Source organism: Melanotaenia boesemani, chromosome 24 (genome assembly GCF_017639745.1).
Source record: "Melanotaenia boesemani isolate fMelBoe1 chromosome 24, fMelBoe1.pri, whole genome shotgun sequence".
Taxonomy (NCBI): domain Eukaryota; kingdom Metazoa; phylum Chordata; class Actinopteri; order Atheriniformes; family Melanotaeniidae; genus Melanotaenia; species Melanotaenia boesemani.
This window is the reverse complement of record NC_055705.1, coordinates 22228484-22242772: the sequence shown is the minus strand read 5'-3', so window position 1 is coordinate 22242772 and position 14289 is coordinate 22228484. Positions and strand designations below refer to the sequence as shown.

General features: G+C 39.7%; 1 protein-coding gene across 3 annotated transcripts in view; it reads right to left on the bottom strand.

Annotated features, from left to right (window-relative positions):
* Positions 1 to 3604, bottom strand: part of vangl1 (VANGL planar cell polarity protein 1) — a 62775-nt gene extending 59171 nt beyond the window's left edge. For 2 of the 3 annotated variants that reach the window (XM_041978932.1, XM_041978935.1), the window contains exon 1: positions 3470 to 3604. The gene's annotated coding sequence lies outside the window, so the exon portion shown is untranslated. Of the gene's footprint in view, positions 1 to 1273; positions 1341 to 3469 lie in introns of all 3 variants that reach the window. The other variant, XM_041978933.1, reaches the window with a different exon arrangement.
* Positions 3605 to 14289: the final 10685 nt, after the last annotated feature.

The following is a 14289-nucleotide window of genomic DNA, read 5'->3' as shown; positions in this document are numbered from 1 at the left end:
AGAATTCTCATGACAGCGGAATCAACGATTTTCTAACCATGCTGGAAAACGTGGTCAACACCCAGTCACGCATGGAGGAAAAAATAAAACTGAAAATAGAACAAATTATAACATAAAATGTCAAATTAAAGTAAAATAAAAAAAATTTGAAAGTAACAAAATAAAATTAGATCAATTTCAACATTAAAAAATTTTTTAAATGAAATAAAATACATTTGAAAAAGTAAAACAAAATAAAAAATGTGAAAATAAATAAAAAATAAAATTTTAAATATTTAAAAATAAATGAATAAAAATTAAATAAATTTTAAAAAAATATATACATCAAAATGAAATAAAACAAATTTGAAAATACAATAAGTGGAAATAAAATAAAATACATTTGAAAAAAGTCAAACTAAAAGTAATTTTGAAAATGAAATCAAATTAAATGAAAAAATAAAACAACTGAATTAAATATATTAACATAAAATTAGAAAAAAAGTTTAAAACAAATAAATTTAAATATAATATAAAAATTTAATTAAATAAAACTACTTTAAAAATAGACTAAATTAAAATAAAATAAATTTTAAAAAATCAAATGAAATGAAAATTTACTGTTAATACTACAACACAAGCTGCCTCTGAACCTCTGAAGAGACGGTGGTTTTGCTGCTGAAAGCAGCACATTAAGCATGTAATGAAGCAGACAGGACGGTCTGCATCCAGCCGCCCCGTCTGTTCCTCCTCGCTGCATAAGGAGTGAAGAACCTCCTGTTGATGATTCACACCCAGTAAACGCATTTCCTCACGCTGTACAAACACGCCACCGAGAAGGCAACTCACAGACAGCCGCGGTCACAAGACGTGTGTGGAGGTCTGACCTGGTCACATGCTCGATGTGTTGCTGTCCATGACTGAGCTAATGAGGGCCATTAATTCTGTGGAATTCAATCAACATTCCTGAATGCCACTGGTGGGAAGCGCGCAGAGATCCAGTAGGATCTGAATGGAGGCAGCTGATTTAGACTTCCTGCTATCGTTTAAAGAGCCTAGATTCTTGATTAACGGTCATTACCAGGCACATGTGCTGCTGTAACGTCATATCAATTACAGATCACTATCACTTCCTGTTCGCTGCATATCACTGAGTCTAACTCCCATTACCTGTTGCGTTACTAGGCAACAACAATGAGCTGATCCATAGTGAGCCAACTGTTGAGTTAAGTCCCCCGAGCGCTCAGGAGCGGTGGTGTGTAGCTCTGTGGGGTAAACTGTGATGGATAGTTACCCTTTAGATGATCTACGGAGGTTTTCCAGGCATTTCTGTCCCGTCCAGGAGGTTTACAATCCAGCCACTAAATGAAGAGACTATCTGGTAAATCCACAATGATCCATGATAACAGCATTATTTATCACATTTCCATCTTAATAAGATCACTATCACTACTATGTTGCTAAGAGACCTGGACATGATGATGAACCCACTTCCTGTCAGACTTTCCACCAATCAGAGAGCTTAGATTGACGGTAACGTCCAATCAGGAGCAGCCAAAGATCAACCAGTGAGCAGAAAGTTCTGTCTGCTATGTCTAATAATACATTCATTTAACATCATTTTAGCCTCAAATTCTAACGACTTAGGCTGTCCTGAAAACATCTTTTCTGCATACTGACTGGGATTTAAAGGGCTCTACATGCAGTTTTACATTTAAAAAAACAAAACAGGCAAAGCAGAAATTGCAAAAAAAAAAAAAAAAAAAAACTTATTTAAACGAGTCGGTACAAAGAATTGAGTTTGTCATTACTATTCAAGCATCTTGCATTGGTTTTAATTTAAGGCTAATATAATACAGCAGCATTAGTAGTGAACTTTATGTATAAGAAATGACTTTCAGTCAGAACTATTATTACAGATTTCACGCAGTTTCATCATCTTGTAAAAAGACTTATTTTACATCATTTTCACTGTTTACAGTCAACTATACAAATTTTTCTGATATTTTTATTTTATTTTTATATTTCACCTCATTTTTTTCCTGTGGACTCTACATCACCAACTCTGTAGAATGACTGGATCAAACCAGATATCTAACTTTGGAGCAGTTTGTGAAGATTTTAAAAAAATTTTATGCTACATATAATTTTTTCAGTAGATGGGACATAATAAGTGATTGAATATGTTTATGTGTTTAATTGATATTTCTCAAGTACAAACCTTACATTTAAGAGCTTCGGAAAGAGGTCACAAGAATCCTCTTTTTAACTGCAATACAAACCTTACAGAATTCGCCATTAGATTTTCCAGTTAAACATTTAATTGATTAGATTTGGTCCTAATTATTATCATATGAAGAAGAATAATTATTATATGCAGCCCCACGTGCACTACCAAAAAAAGGTTTGGCTTGTTGTGAAAATATCATATTAAGAAAATAGTCTTGTAATTCATTTTAAGCAATTAAATGTTAATTAGTTGTGAGGGCTTCACATTTGCGCATGCGCACCACGGGAGCACCTGCTGAGCTTACTTTTGATAATTTTATGGTGTCCATAAACTCATCTAAAACAATAACCTACAATAGAAGCCACTCAACTGAAGCGTGGTGGAGAAAGTCAACCATAAGGGGAGAAATATGTTGTGTTAATTAGTTCTCTCTCGGCTGACTGGTGGAGCACCCGCGCAGGTTTACCCGTACGTACCCTACCTGTGACCCGGCAGACAGGCAGGCGGACCTACAGCCAGGAAACTCCCTGGATTCACGGTGGCCTCGAAGCCCTGACCACCCCCCTTTTTGGTTCTCCTCACTGCAACAGCCTGTTCGTGTGACTAGTTTGGGAAAGTGGGAAAGTGATCGCCAGACAATGGTTAAAAAACTTGAGTTAAATGTTGTACCTACTGGTTGTTTTCGTCGAAGCAAAGGGGGTCTAGAATGTATCAGTCCGCCGCAACTCTGCCGCTGCAGGTTACAGTTTACAGCTGAGCTGCGGCGCACCAGCCGGGGTAATGCGGATTCTGTCAACCGTATGAAGCATAGTTCACTTTTCCCTCTTGTCTCACAGTCTGTAACTCTTAATTATTGTTTAAAAAGGTTTAAATCCTATATAGTCAAACATATAATATAAGGGACTCAAAACTGTCGTGGAATATTAAAACGGGTTAAGTTTCCCCGTGTGGGTTTCTGCGTGGACCCAACCGCAATTTGAGGGCATTGAAACGAAGTTGAAAGCATTCCCTTTGATACAGGTAGGCAAGACAGCAAGGGCGTGTTCCCAAGTCTTACCTAAAAAAACCCACACATCCTCCTCAATGCTTCAAACAGCTTAAGCTATCTGTATGTAAAAACAACCATACATATTTTTACAGGCTTCTCGAATTAAGACAGGAGAGCCTATTAGGCTGAGCTTCACACAGAAGTGAGTCCGCACAGCAACATCTGCAGGATCCATGTGACGGTATCTGAGGCGTTATCAAAACTTAACTCACCCTTTATGGCTGGAGATATCATTCCCGGAGTTGATAAATTATCCAGAGGTTGTAAAGTACTTTCCCCCACAGCACACGGCCGGGTACAGTAAAGAGGCAGCCCTTGGTAACGTAGGAATCACCCTGGCAGTCAGGAATTTCACAGGGGGGAGGGGGGGGGGGGGGGGGGGGGGGGGTGGGGGGGCTGTGCTTCCCGACATGAGGGGGTGCAGTACCGGTGCAGGCCGCTAGGGGTGGCCGTTGAACACAATGGGAACAGCAGCGAGCTGAATTTACAGCGCAGAATAAGACAGCATGCACACTGATGCTTTATGAGTTATAGCTGGAAACGCATAAATACAACATTTAAAACCCTCTAGATGCATTCAAAAATCTATACAGATTTTAAAAATGGTATTATTGCATATGTTTAATAGTGTTTTACACAAACAACTAATTAGACGCCAGACTGACTGGAATTAAAATAAATATATCCTGGTTGGATATCCAGATTTATAATATAATATTTTTTTAAAATAAATTTAAATAATAATAAAAAAATCATTATTGTAATTTTTAAAAATTAAATTTTATATCATTTGTATATTTTTAAAATGATTAATGATTTCATATATGATATAAATTGACATATGATATTCATATATCATATGATGTTAAAATTTAAATACATATAAAATTCACAAATACTTATAATTTTCTTTCAGGGATTAATTTTATTTTCCATTTAATTTAATTTTATTTATATTTGTGTCGCTATGAGGCAGCGATATTGTGTCTAAGTCTTTTGTTTTTAACGTGTCAGAATATTTTGAATAAATGGTAAATTGTCTCCTGCTGATTCATTCATTCTTTAACAAGAGCCAAAGCATCTGTCTCTTTCCCTCAACCAGTCAGTGTTTTTCTTCCAGCCCACGAGGCTGAACAAGGTAAACAGTTTTTACTTGCTCAAAGCAACAAAACAAAGAGCGATGCGATAGCAATCTGTGTCTGACACACTCAGTGAGAGAGACAAACTGAAGTCAGCAAAGCCTTGAGGCAGCTTCTTAAAAGAGAATGTAAACAAATACTTTTCCTCCAGATAATACCTCCTTTGATATTTGATATATCAAATGATGATAAAATATGCATCTGAATGAACGTCTGTGTCATTCAGTTTTGGAGATGTGAATTAATCCCATTGGCAAATGTAAATATTTTCCTTTCAGTTCTTCCCCGGTGGTCTGAAGGGACACGATTCAGCGAAGTGAATGATGCAGCATTTCGAGTGAAACTTTGCTTCCAGTATCTGCTCTCACTTCTTGTGCTGCGAGAACCGAAGCTCGGCTTATCTGGTTACTGTAAATGGTCTTAAACATTAGTTTGGAGGAATTTTACTTCATTCTGTTGTGCAGAAAAGATTCATCTCCAGGATGTTGGTGGTAAAATTATGCTTCCAACTGCACAACGTTTCAAATAGATTGATGTCAGGGTTTTGACTTTGACTCTTGGTGAAACAACTAACATTTTTAGGCTTGTAGCTACATGATCTGCTTCAGTCTTCACATTCTTCACCTCATGGATGACTGACTCCAGATTTTCTGAAACATTCACTATATCAAAACTCCCTATAAGTCCCATACCATGACAATGCCACTACCATGTCTCAGAGATGGAAAAAGTACATTCATATGGAAGAAAGAGGATTTAAGTGACTTTGAACATTGGATGGTTGTTGACTATTTCAGATCAATTGGGATTTTAACTTACAACCATGTCAAGGGTTTACAGAGGAAAATCTGGACCAAAATGTCTTGTTGACGTCAGAGGAGAATGGGCAGACCTGTTGGAGATGATAGAAATGAGCACTGGTTCCAACCAAGATCTACAGATAGCATCTCTGAACACACAACACCTCCAGCCTTGAAGCAGATGGGCTACAGCAGCAGAAGACACACCGGGTGCCTCCTGCCAGCTAAGAACAGGAAACTGAGGCTACAGTTCACACACACTCACCAACACTGGACAATAGAAGATGGAGAAGATGGATTTGCACCAGATGCATTATTTCTTTAAATACCACAAGGTTCAGGTTCAATCTTCCAAATGCAAAATGGCGAACTCCAAATAAAGCATTGTTGTTCTGACATGATTTTACACCACTTTTCCAAAAAGCCCAGCTTTATAGCTGCTGACCGTCAGACCTTCAGGGTTACCGTTGCTGCTTTTGTGATCTGCTCTGCCTCCTTTGTTTTAGTGCAATACTCTTTCCATTTTCCAAAATTTTTAAAAGAAAATCCTTTTAAACTACAACAAAACGGTAAAACATCTTTTCGAAATTCAACGTAAACAGTTAAGCCTGCACAAAATGTATTAAAACACCCCCCCCCCCCAACTGATTTCTCATCTCTCTTGATCCTGTGATTCTTCTTCTGTTGCCACTTAACAAAAGGAGCTCAAGCCAGTTCATCTGCTCTCCAATCACATGCAACAAGGCAACAAACGCCTCCAGCAGTTACACGTTCATATATGAATCAATATTTTGTCCTCTTTGAACTGCATCTTTACCAGCTCACACTAACACACTCCCTTAGATCTCATCCCCTCCAGAACACACTGGAGGTCATGACTGGGACACGACCCCTGAGCTTCCCTCGATTAGCCCCCATGAAGAGCCAAACAAACACCCATCCTGAGGGATGGGAAGTGTAAAAAATGTTTGAATATGTTTGAAATATCTGTTGGATTTCACATATTTGACTTCACATTTCACTATGATTCCTGAATTTATGTTGGGAGAACGTTGCAGGACATTTAGCTGCAGCTGCTTTCTGAATGAATGAAAGCGGGTTCTTGGTGCCACCATGTGGCAGAGTGTGGTCATTACATCACTGTCACCCCGACAGATGCGCAGGAAAACTGCATCTGGCAGACAGATGGACGATTCCAGCACGTGGTGTGATCAGCGCCTCAAGTCCAATATTTCAAAGCGATTCATTCAGCTTGTTGTGTTCGCAATGTTATTTTTTTGGGGGGGGGGGGGGGGGGGGGGGGTAGTAGTTAAAAAGACCCCCCTTGTCCCATCAGCTTAAATCAGATTACACAGCTGAATGGGAGCATCCTCGTTGGCACGCGCGTTGTTTTGACGGGAGAGGCACGTGCTGTTACCATTCACGTTCATTCAAAGCGGGCCGCGCGCGCAGATGGTCCGTATTGAGATAGTGAGGTGAAGCTGGGGGGGGGTCGGGGGGGGTCGTTGCAGATCAATTCGATTTGGTGTCCGGAAGATGGATGGATCCCTCCCCGACAGACACGGAGTTTATGAGTTTAGAGGGGTTTTCGGTAAATAGAGGAGAGGGGGAGAAAAATGAAAGCGTGTAAAAATGAAGACGAAGTGGGAAGAGATGCACGTTTATGAGACCACACGCGCACATGCAGAGGAAGATGGAGGGGGGCATGTCCCCTGCAGGATGGATACCTGAGTTTTTTCCAGGACTTTTTCAGCTCTTACGTTCCGTTTGGTGAAAACATGAAGCTTTAAATCATCTCTGTATGTAAATATTTATCATACTGTACATTTCTGTGAAGATGCAGCCCACAACTAACTTCCTTTTACTGATTTCTAAAGGCAAAGGCAAATTTATTTGTATAGCACATTTCATGTACAAGACAATTCAAAGTGCTTTACATGAATCATTACAGCAGGGTGCAGACAAGTGCATTAAAAAAAAGATTAAAAGAAATGCAATTAATGAAATAAAAGCAGAAGGAAAATGCTCAAATAAAATAGATAAAATGCAAGAAATAAAGTTAAAGACAATATTAAAACATGATTCCAGCTTAAAAGAACCAGATGTAGATTTTGAATTCTAAATAAAAACTATTGAAATGCGCCAGAGAACAGGTGGGTCTTTAACCTGGATGTAAATAAACTGAGTGTTTCAGCTGATCTGAGGCTTTCTGGGAGTTTGTTCCAGACATGTGGAGCATAGAAGCTGAATGCAGCTTCTCCATGTCTGGTTCTGACTTTGGGAACTTATAAGAAACTGGAACCAGATGACCTGAGGGTTCTGGTAGGTTCATACTGGGTCAAGAGGTCTCTGATGTATGTTGGTCCTAAACCATTCAGATCTTTATAGACCAGCAGCAGAACTTTAAAGTCTATCCTCTCACGAACAGGCAGCCAGCGTAAAGACCTCAGAGCTGGACTGATGTGGTCCACTTTCTTGGTCTTAGTGAGGACTTGAGCAGCAGAGTTCTGGATCAGCTGCAGGTACAAAAGGGGCCTTTATTGTCTCGTATAGCAAATTAAAAAATACAGAAACCATATTTACCAACTTTTTCCTCATGCAAACGCAAGTAAACAGGTTCCCTCATTAAATTAGACCTAAAGGGCAAAGTTTGGTGTTTTCTGGGTAAATCTTTAGTTGCTCATTTGCATGATTGGTTGATCTTTAGCAACTGTTTCTCTAATAGCTCGATATAAAATAAAATGAATGATATGTCAAACCTGAAAACTTATCAGGTCCAGTCAGGTGTTTAATCACATGTATTCTGTAACAGTTTGAGCAAAACAACATTTTATTGACTAATATGATGCGTTTTATAATGGCAACTGCACAATCATAGGGATCAAATGTATGTTATTTTAACTATTTCTGTTGTTTTAGATAACATCAACCTGCCCAGGGGCAACAGATGGAAATTAGCCAATGGCTAAAATCTGACTGCTGGTTTTGTTTTTCTCTCCTTTTGTTTTCTTATAGGTGCTCTTAATGGTCACCTGCTTTGTTTTCTAATGGTGATTGTAAGATTTTTCATACTTAGTCTCTTTAAAGGTAGCTGCTGGTTATCTGTTTTTTCTGTTCAGGCTTTGGTTGTAAACTTGTTGCTGTTGTTTTCCAGCTTTTGTATTTCCTCTTCACTCTCCTCCTTTTGTTTTTCTTTCTGTCAGGTCCAACATTCACATGCAGCAACAACCAAATGAAAAAATAAATAACAATACTGAATACTTTTGTTTCATTTGAAAAAAAAGAAAAAATGAATATCTTGTGGTTTTGTAAAAGTTTAAAGCAGGGTATTGAAGCACAAATGATTCATTTGCCTGTAACAAAATTAGGGGTTAAGATGGAAATAATTCAGCCTTCATGTGTTGATGATTCATTAATTCTGAATCTGCATCCCGGGTGGATGTGTACGTCCTCTGAGACTCCAAAAATGGACAGCAGGATGTCGAATAAAGTCCCCCCTGACTTAGTGTGACCCACAACAAAGAGCCAACAATTGGATTTAAAAGATCTTAAACTAATTGAAACCCAATGAATATCACCATTTTAACTCAGCAGATTGGTCTGTGTTTGGGGCCTTATGCATGCACACACACCTTATGACAGCTCCTGCATTACAGATGGTCTGAGCGTGAGTCTGAATGAGTGGGTTGGGGGGGGGGGGGGGTCCGCGGCCGCTGACGTATTGTAAGGGGGGGTCTTCTTCAATACAGCACTTAATGAGAACAGCCTGACTCTTTCTCCCTCCCCTTTGCCTTCCTCCATCTATTCTATTCCTCCCCCTCCCTTGTGATTCTCCACTTCTACTCTCCTCTGCCCATTTCCATCTGTTTGGAGACAAAGGGCCACGAGCCAGCTCAAGCCCCAGGACCCTGCTGGTGAAGTAGGCAGGGATAATACGGCCCATCCCAGGGGCTGCATTTCAACACATGGACCTGGCTTTGTACTTGTGCAGCATGAGCACCCTTCAAACCTCAAGGAACACGCACACATAATGGGATGTGCACAAACACAGCTTGGAGAGAGGCAAGAGGGAGGAAAGAGGGGAACCAGAGTTGCAATATTGACAGGGGAGTTCTTGCCTTGAACACTTCCATAATACCCAGCGAGCAGAGGAGAATAAAAGAGAGGGCAAAAAAATGAGGCAGCACAAAAACCCCAAATGTTGTTCCTCGTACTGCGAACATATGGCTGTTTGTTGTCACACTCTTTCTCCCTGTCCAATTTACACAGAGTTAGTGAGCTTTCAGAATGAAATGAGTGTGTGTGAGTGGGCCTATACCTGAATGATGATGAGGAGAAGGATGTCCAAATGCTGCTAATGGCTGATGTATAATCCCCCACCGTCTGCACACACCTCCTGACATATGGTCACTCCTCGGCCTCCACCATTACATAAGCCACACCGTGCACAGAGGGTGGGGGGTTGTGGTGAAACGTGGTACTTTCTCACACACACACATATACACACAAGCATGCACCGGCCACGATGTCAGCCAGGCTGTTCAGTGCCCTCAGCAGTTTGGGCTTCGCCTGTCACTTTTCTTTCCCCCTGCCCCTTATGAGGGGTTTGTAAAGAATAAATTGAAGAGGACTGATGCTACGGAAGCTTCTGGGATGAAGAACACAAATGGCCTGGTGGTGCTTCATGGCAATGTACAGATGGACTCCTCTATTCAATAAGCTCGAGCAGAAGTCTGCCTCCACATCATGCCAGAATCACAGGGCTTGTTTTGTGTTCTGAAGAGGACAGGCTGTTGATGCAACATATTGGTTTTTCTTTTCTTTCTTTGTGGCAGAGGCGCTGATTGAACTGTCTGAAATATTGGGCCGGTCAGGTCGGAATAATGTTCAACAAATGGTTTTTGTTAAAATCACATTTACATATTCGGGGAGAAAACTTTGATAAAATCTGCTTTGATTAAAGAGACAAATTTCATTAGAAATAATTAAAGTTCCCCAGAAAATGGATGTTATTTTACAGTTGTTGATGGTTCAAGCAAAATGTAAAATAAGAACCTGTGTAAAACAGCATTGTCTATTAATACTCTAGCCGTGGATTTCTTGTACCTTATCTGAACCAACTGTGGCTCGTGTGAAACATAGTGCCAAACACATTCAACATTATTACAGTTAAAGATAATCTTACAATTTACAAATCAAAATAAAGTCATGCAACTTTTTTGTAGTGTTAAAAAATACTAGTTTGTATGTTATTACAAAACACCTACTGAAAAATGGCTGCCAACCAACCAGTAGTGCTGTTACACATACCAGTGTCAGACTGCATTGTTCAAACATAAAAGAAGTAAAAAATAAAATAAAATAAAAAAAAAGAAATGGAAAAAATTCATTGTTATTTCTTAACAGTAAATGGAAGGCAGGACCTTCACCCAGAAGACTGGGGTTCGAGTTGTGCTGAACCTGTGGCTTCGTAAGGTTCTTCCACAGGCTACTGAAGTTGGTAAACTACCAGTTTATCTTGTTTCTTCCAACTTCGATAACAAACACCAACAGCAGAATCAGCTGTTTGTCATTGGGAGACATGATTTAGTAAGTTTTAAAGGGGTGTCTGTTGTTTATCCCTAAAATGCATTTTTCTTACAAGTGTGGCTCCATTTTAAAACTAAATTTTCAACAATATCAGATTTATTGCCAAGAAGCACTGTTACAACGAAGAAATAATCCACCAAAGACTAATTTACCGACATTGTCTGCTAAAAGTTTATATTTCAACAAATACTGTTCATGGAGAATTCCACTAGGGGAACTTCTGAGAATTCATGGCCTGTTTACTCTGCAAGAGCAAAGATATTTGTTTTATCTTTAACAGCTACAAGAAAAGAATGACATTTATTTTCTTTTTCAGTTATGGTGTCCAACAACATTGTGTGATTGGTCATAAATTTGAGTTTGAGTGGGTGTGGTTAATACGGAAAGGCAGGATTTTTTTGAGGAACAGCTGGCCAGAGTATAACATAATGCAAGGCAGTTGTGTCGAACTCCAGACCTCAAGGGCCACTGTCCAGCAGGTTTTAGATGTTTCCCTGCTTCAACACACCTTACTGAAATTAATGGGTCATTGTGTAGACCTTCACAAGAAGATGTTTTGAAGCATTTGCTTTGAATCAGGTGTGATTGCAGAAGGGCAACGTCTAAAACCTGCAGGAAAGCGGCCCACCAGGACAGGAGTTTAACATCTCTGATGTAAGGTGTATGAAAACGCCTTAAGCTGGATTTATACTTGCGCGGTGTCTGCGTAACGGCTGGTAATGGCGTCTGATGTAGGCCTGCAGAGGGTTGACGCGCATCTTCTCCAGACCTGATGTGCACCCCTGCTACGCAGATGTTTATGTAGAAGTACTTTCTTGTTAATGGTCAGTTTGGGATTATATGTTTCCAGATTTTCTGGATCTTCTGGATTTTCTGGAATTTTTCTGGTAACCACCCTTTTTTAAAAACAACACCCATCGGATCAAGTTGATGAGAAGCTGATTGAATTATTTCTTTGTTTGCTTCCAAAAGCTCATGAAGACACCATGTTGGATGCCATTGTTGTTTTAAACAGGAAATATCTACCTGAACTGAAGTGAACCATCAAAAGAACTCCGTCCTTTTGAGTTTACCAGCCGATAGCACCCCTGCTGCCACCTTCAGATTAGGAAGAGAAAATGCAACACAACACCAAACCGGCGCATATCCCCTATACTTGAATACGAGAGCACACTTCACCAGCGTAACCAACTTTATGCAGAAGTATAAAGTATAAATCCAGCTTTACACTGCCCCAAGCAAAACCTCAGCCTAACAAGGTTTGTTCTTGCGAAATATGTACAGACTTCTTAACAGACAGGTCTCAGGACGTATGGGGAGAGAACAAGTCTCCAGGTTCTCCACAAGAGTCCCCTCCTCTTCACTCTGATGACCCACAACTGTTCCAGCACAAACCGCATCATTAAGCATGAGGACAACACAGCAGTGGTAGGTCTCATTTGAGATGATAATGAGGACTACAAAGTGGAGGTGCAGTAAAAAACAACCTACTCCTGAATGTTGGAAGAAACCAAAGAACTGATGATTGACTTAAGGGAGAAACAGTCGATACACACCCCAGTTTACATTAACGATACGGCTGTAGAAACAATGCAGGACACCAAATTCCTGGGGGTGCATGTGGCTAATAACCTCTCCTGTTCTCTGCACACCTCCTCCATCACCAGAAAGGCTCATCAGCACCTGATCTTGTGGAGACTAAAGAGAAATCATCTCAGGAGGCACTGAGGAGAGTGGTGATGGGGGTCTTGCTGCCTAAGGGACTTGGTGAAACAACGTTACCTGTCAAGGGCTTTGAGGCTTTCTAAGGACCCCGCTCACCCTGCCCGCGGACTGTTTTCTCTCCTACCTGCAGGCAGGCGGTACCACAGCCTGAAAAAACTGTGAGGTTCAGGAACAGTTTCTTTCCCACTACCATCTGTCTTTTAAACAAAAAACTGTAGTCTGTTCTACCTCTAACAGTCTCCTCCATGTAGCTTCTTGAAGACAAACAGCTAGTGATAATTTGCAAACATGAACCACACACACTCTAAACCAGGGGTGCCCAAGTCCGGTCCTGGAGATCTACCATCCTGCAACTTTTATTTGCAACCCTTCTCCAACACACCTAAATCAAATGACTGGTTCATTACCAGGCCTCTGCAGAGCTGAATGACATGCAGATGACATCTGATTCAAGTGAGTTGGAGAAGGGATGCATCTAAAAGTTGCAGGATGGTAGATCTCGAGGACCGGACTTGGGCACCCCTGCTCTAAACAAATGAAGGATGCATGAAGTACCCTTGAACACAAGCACATAGTTAAAAGGGAGTGTATTCCCAGTCTAAGGCTGCATCCGCATTAGAGGATGACAAGGGAGTGCATCATTACTCCTGTCCCATCCCACTCCCACAGAAAAAAAAATCTTGTCCCTTCCCAATCCCGATAAAATTACTCCTGATCCCATTTAGAATGACGCCCGCTCCCATTTTTTAAAAAATTTATGTAGTTTTTAGGCAATACATTGACTTTGATTAAATGTTTTCACCCTTCTTTTTTAGACCAGCTGCAAAGTGTTTCTAGCTTTTTTTTTAGAGGTCAGTTACAATTATAAAAACAACAATAACAACAACAACAAAAAACTAATGTTAGTTTGCTAATAATAGTTAATGTTCATGTTTGTGTTTTTAGAAGGGTTGCTTTAATTTTTTTTTCCTTTTTTGCACTTTATTCAACATTTGAGGAAAAATATCATTTTTAAAATCTTTTAAAAGTTACTCCGTTACTTTGAATGTATTTAAATACCAACACTTATAAAAAAAAATTCACAACCTGTGTGGCTGCAGCTAAAGGTAAAAAAGCTGAGCAGACTAATCCAGCTGACGAAGTAATTGAGAACAAAATACTAAAAGAAGACACCAGAAGGCTCTTAGCTATGCTTTTGGGTTTTCAGAGAACATCTCTAGAAAATCTCCAGATCACGTTGCTAAGTGCTGTTCACCAGTATGGTTCACCAGTTAGTCGCTAACATTAGCTTCTGATCTGCTAAGTTAAAATCTTACATAAAGGTTTGTGACCCATTTCATAGAAAATCTAAATGACAGCCATTTGACCAACATAATTTTTATGTCAAGCAAGTGAAGCAAATCAAAACAGAAAATGAGTGGCAAAACAAACTCAGCAAAATAGCCGTGTTGTTTGCTAATGTTAGCAACAACTAGCTAGTGCTTAAATCAGTCCAGCTAATTTTAAAGGTTTGCAGGGTGTTATTCTCTTTAAATCCAACATTTGCAGAAAAAAACACACTTTTTAAACAAAGAACTTCACAAGTTAAAGTTTCTTTGGGAGTCATTGCAGCATAGCCACTCCTTCAGGGTTTCACATTTTAGCTGCATGACTGCAGCTAAAGAAATTAGTTGGGCCAATGACTGGGACTGATAAGAGAACAAAATGGAAAAACAAGACACTACTATGCTTAACTATGCTTTTGGTTTTTCAAAAAACATCTGTGTAAAATCTCAAGAA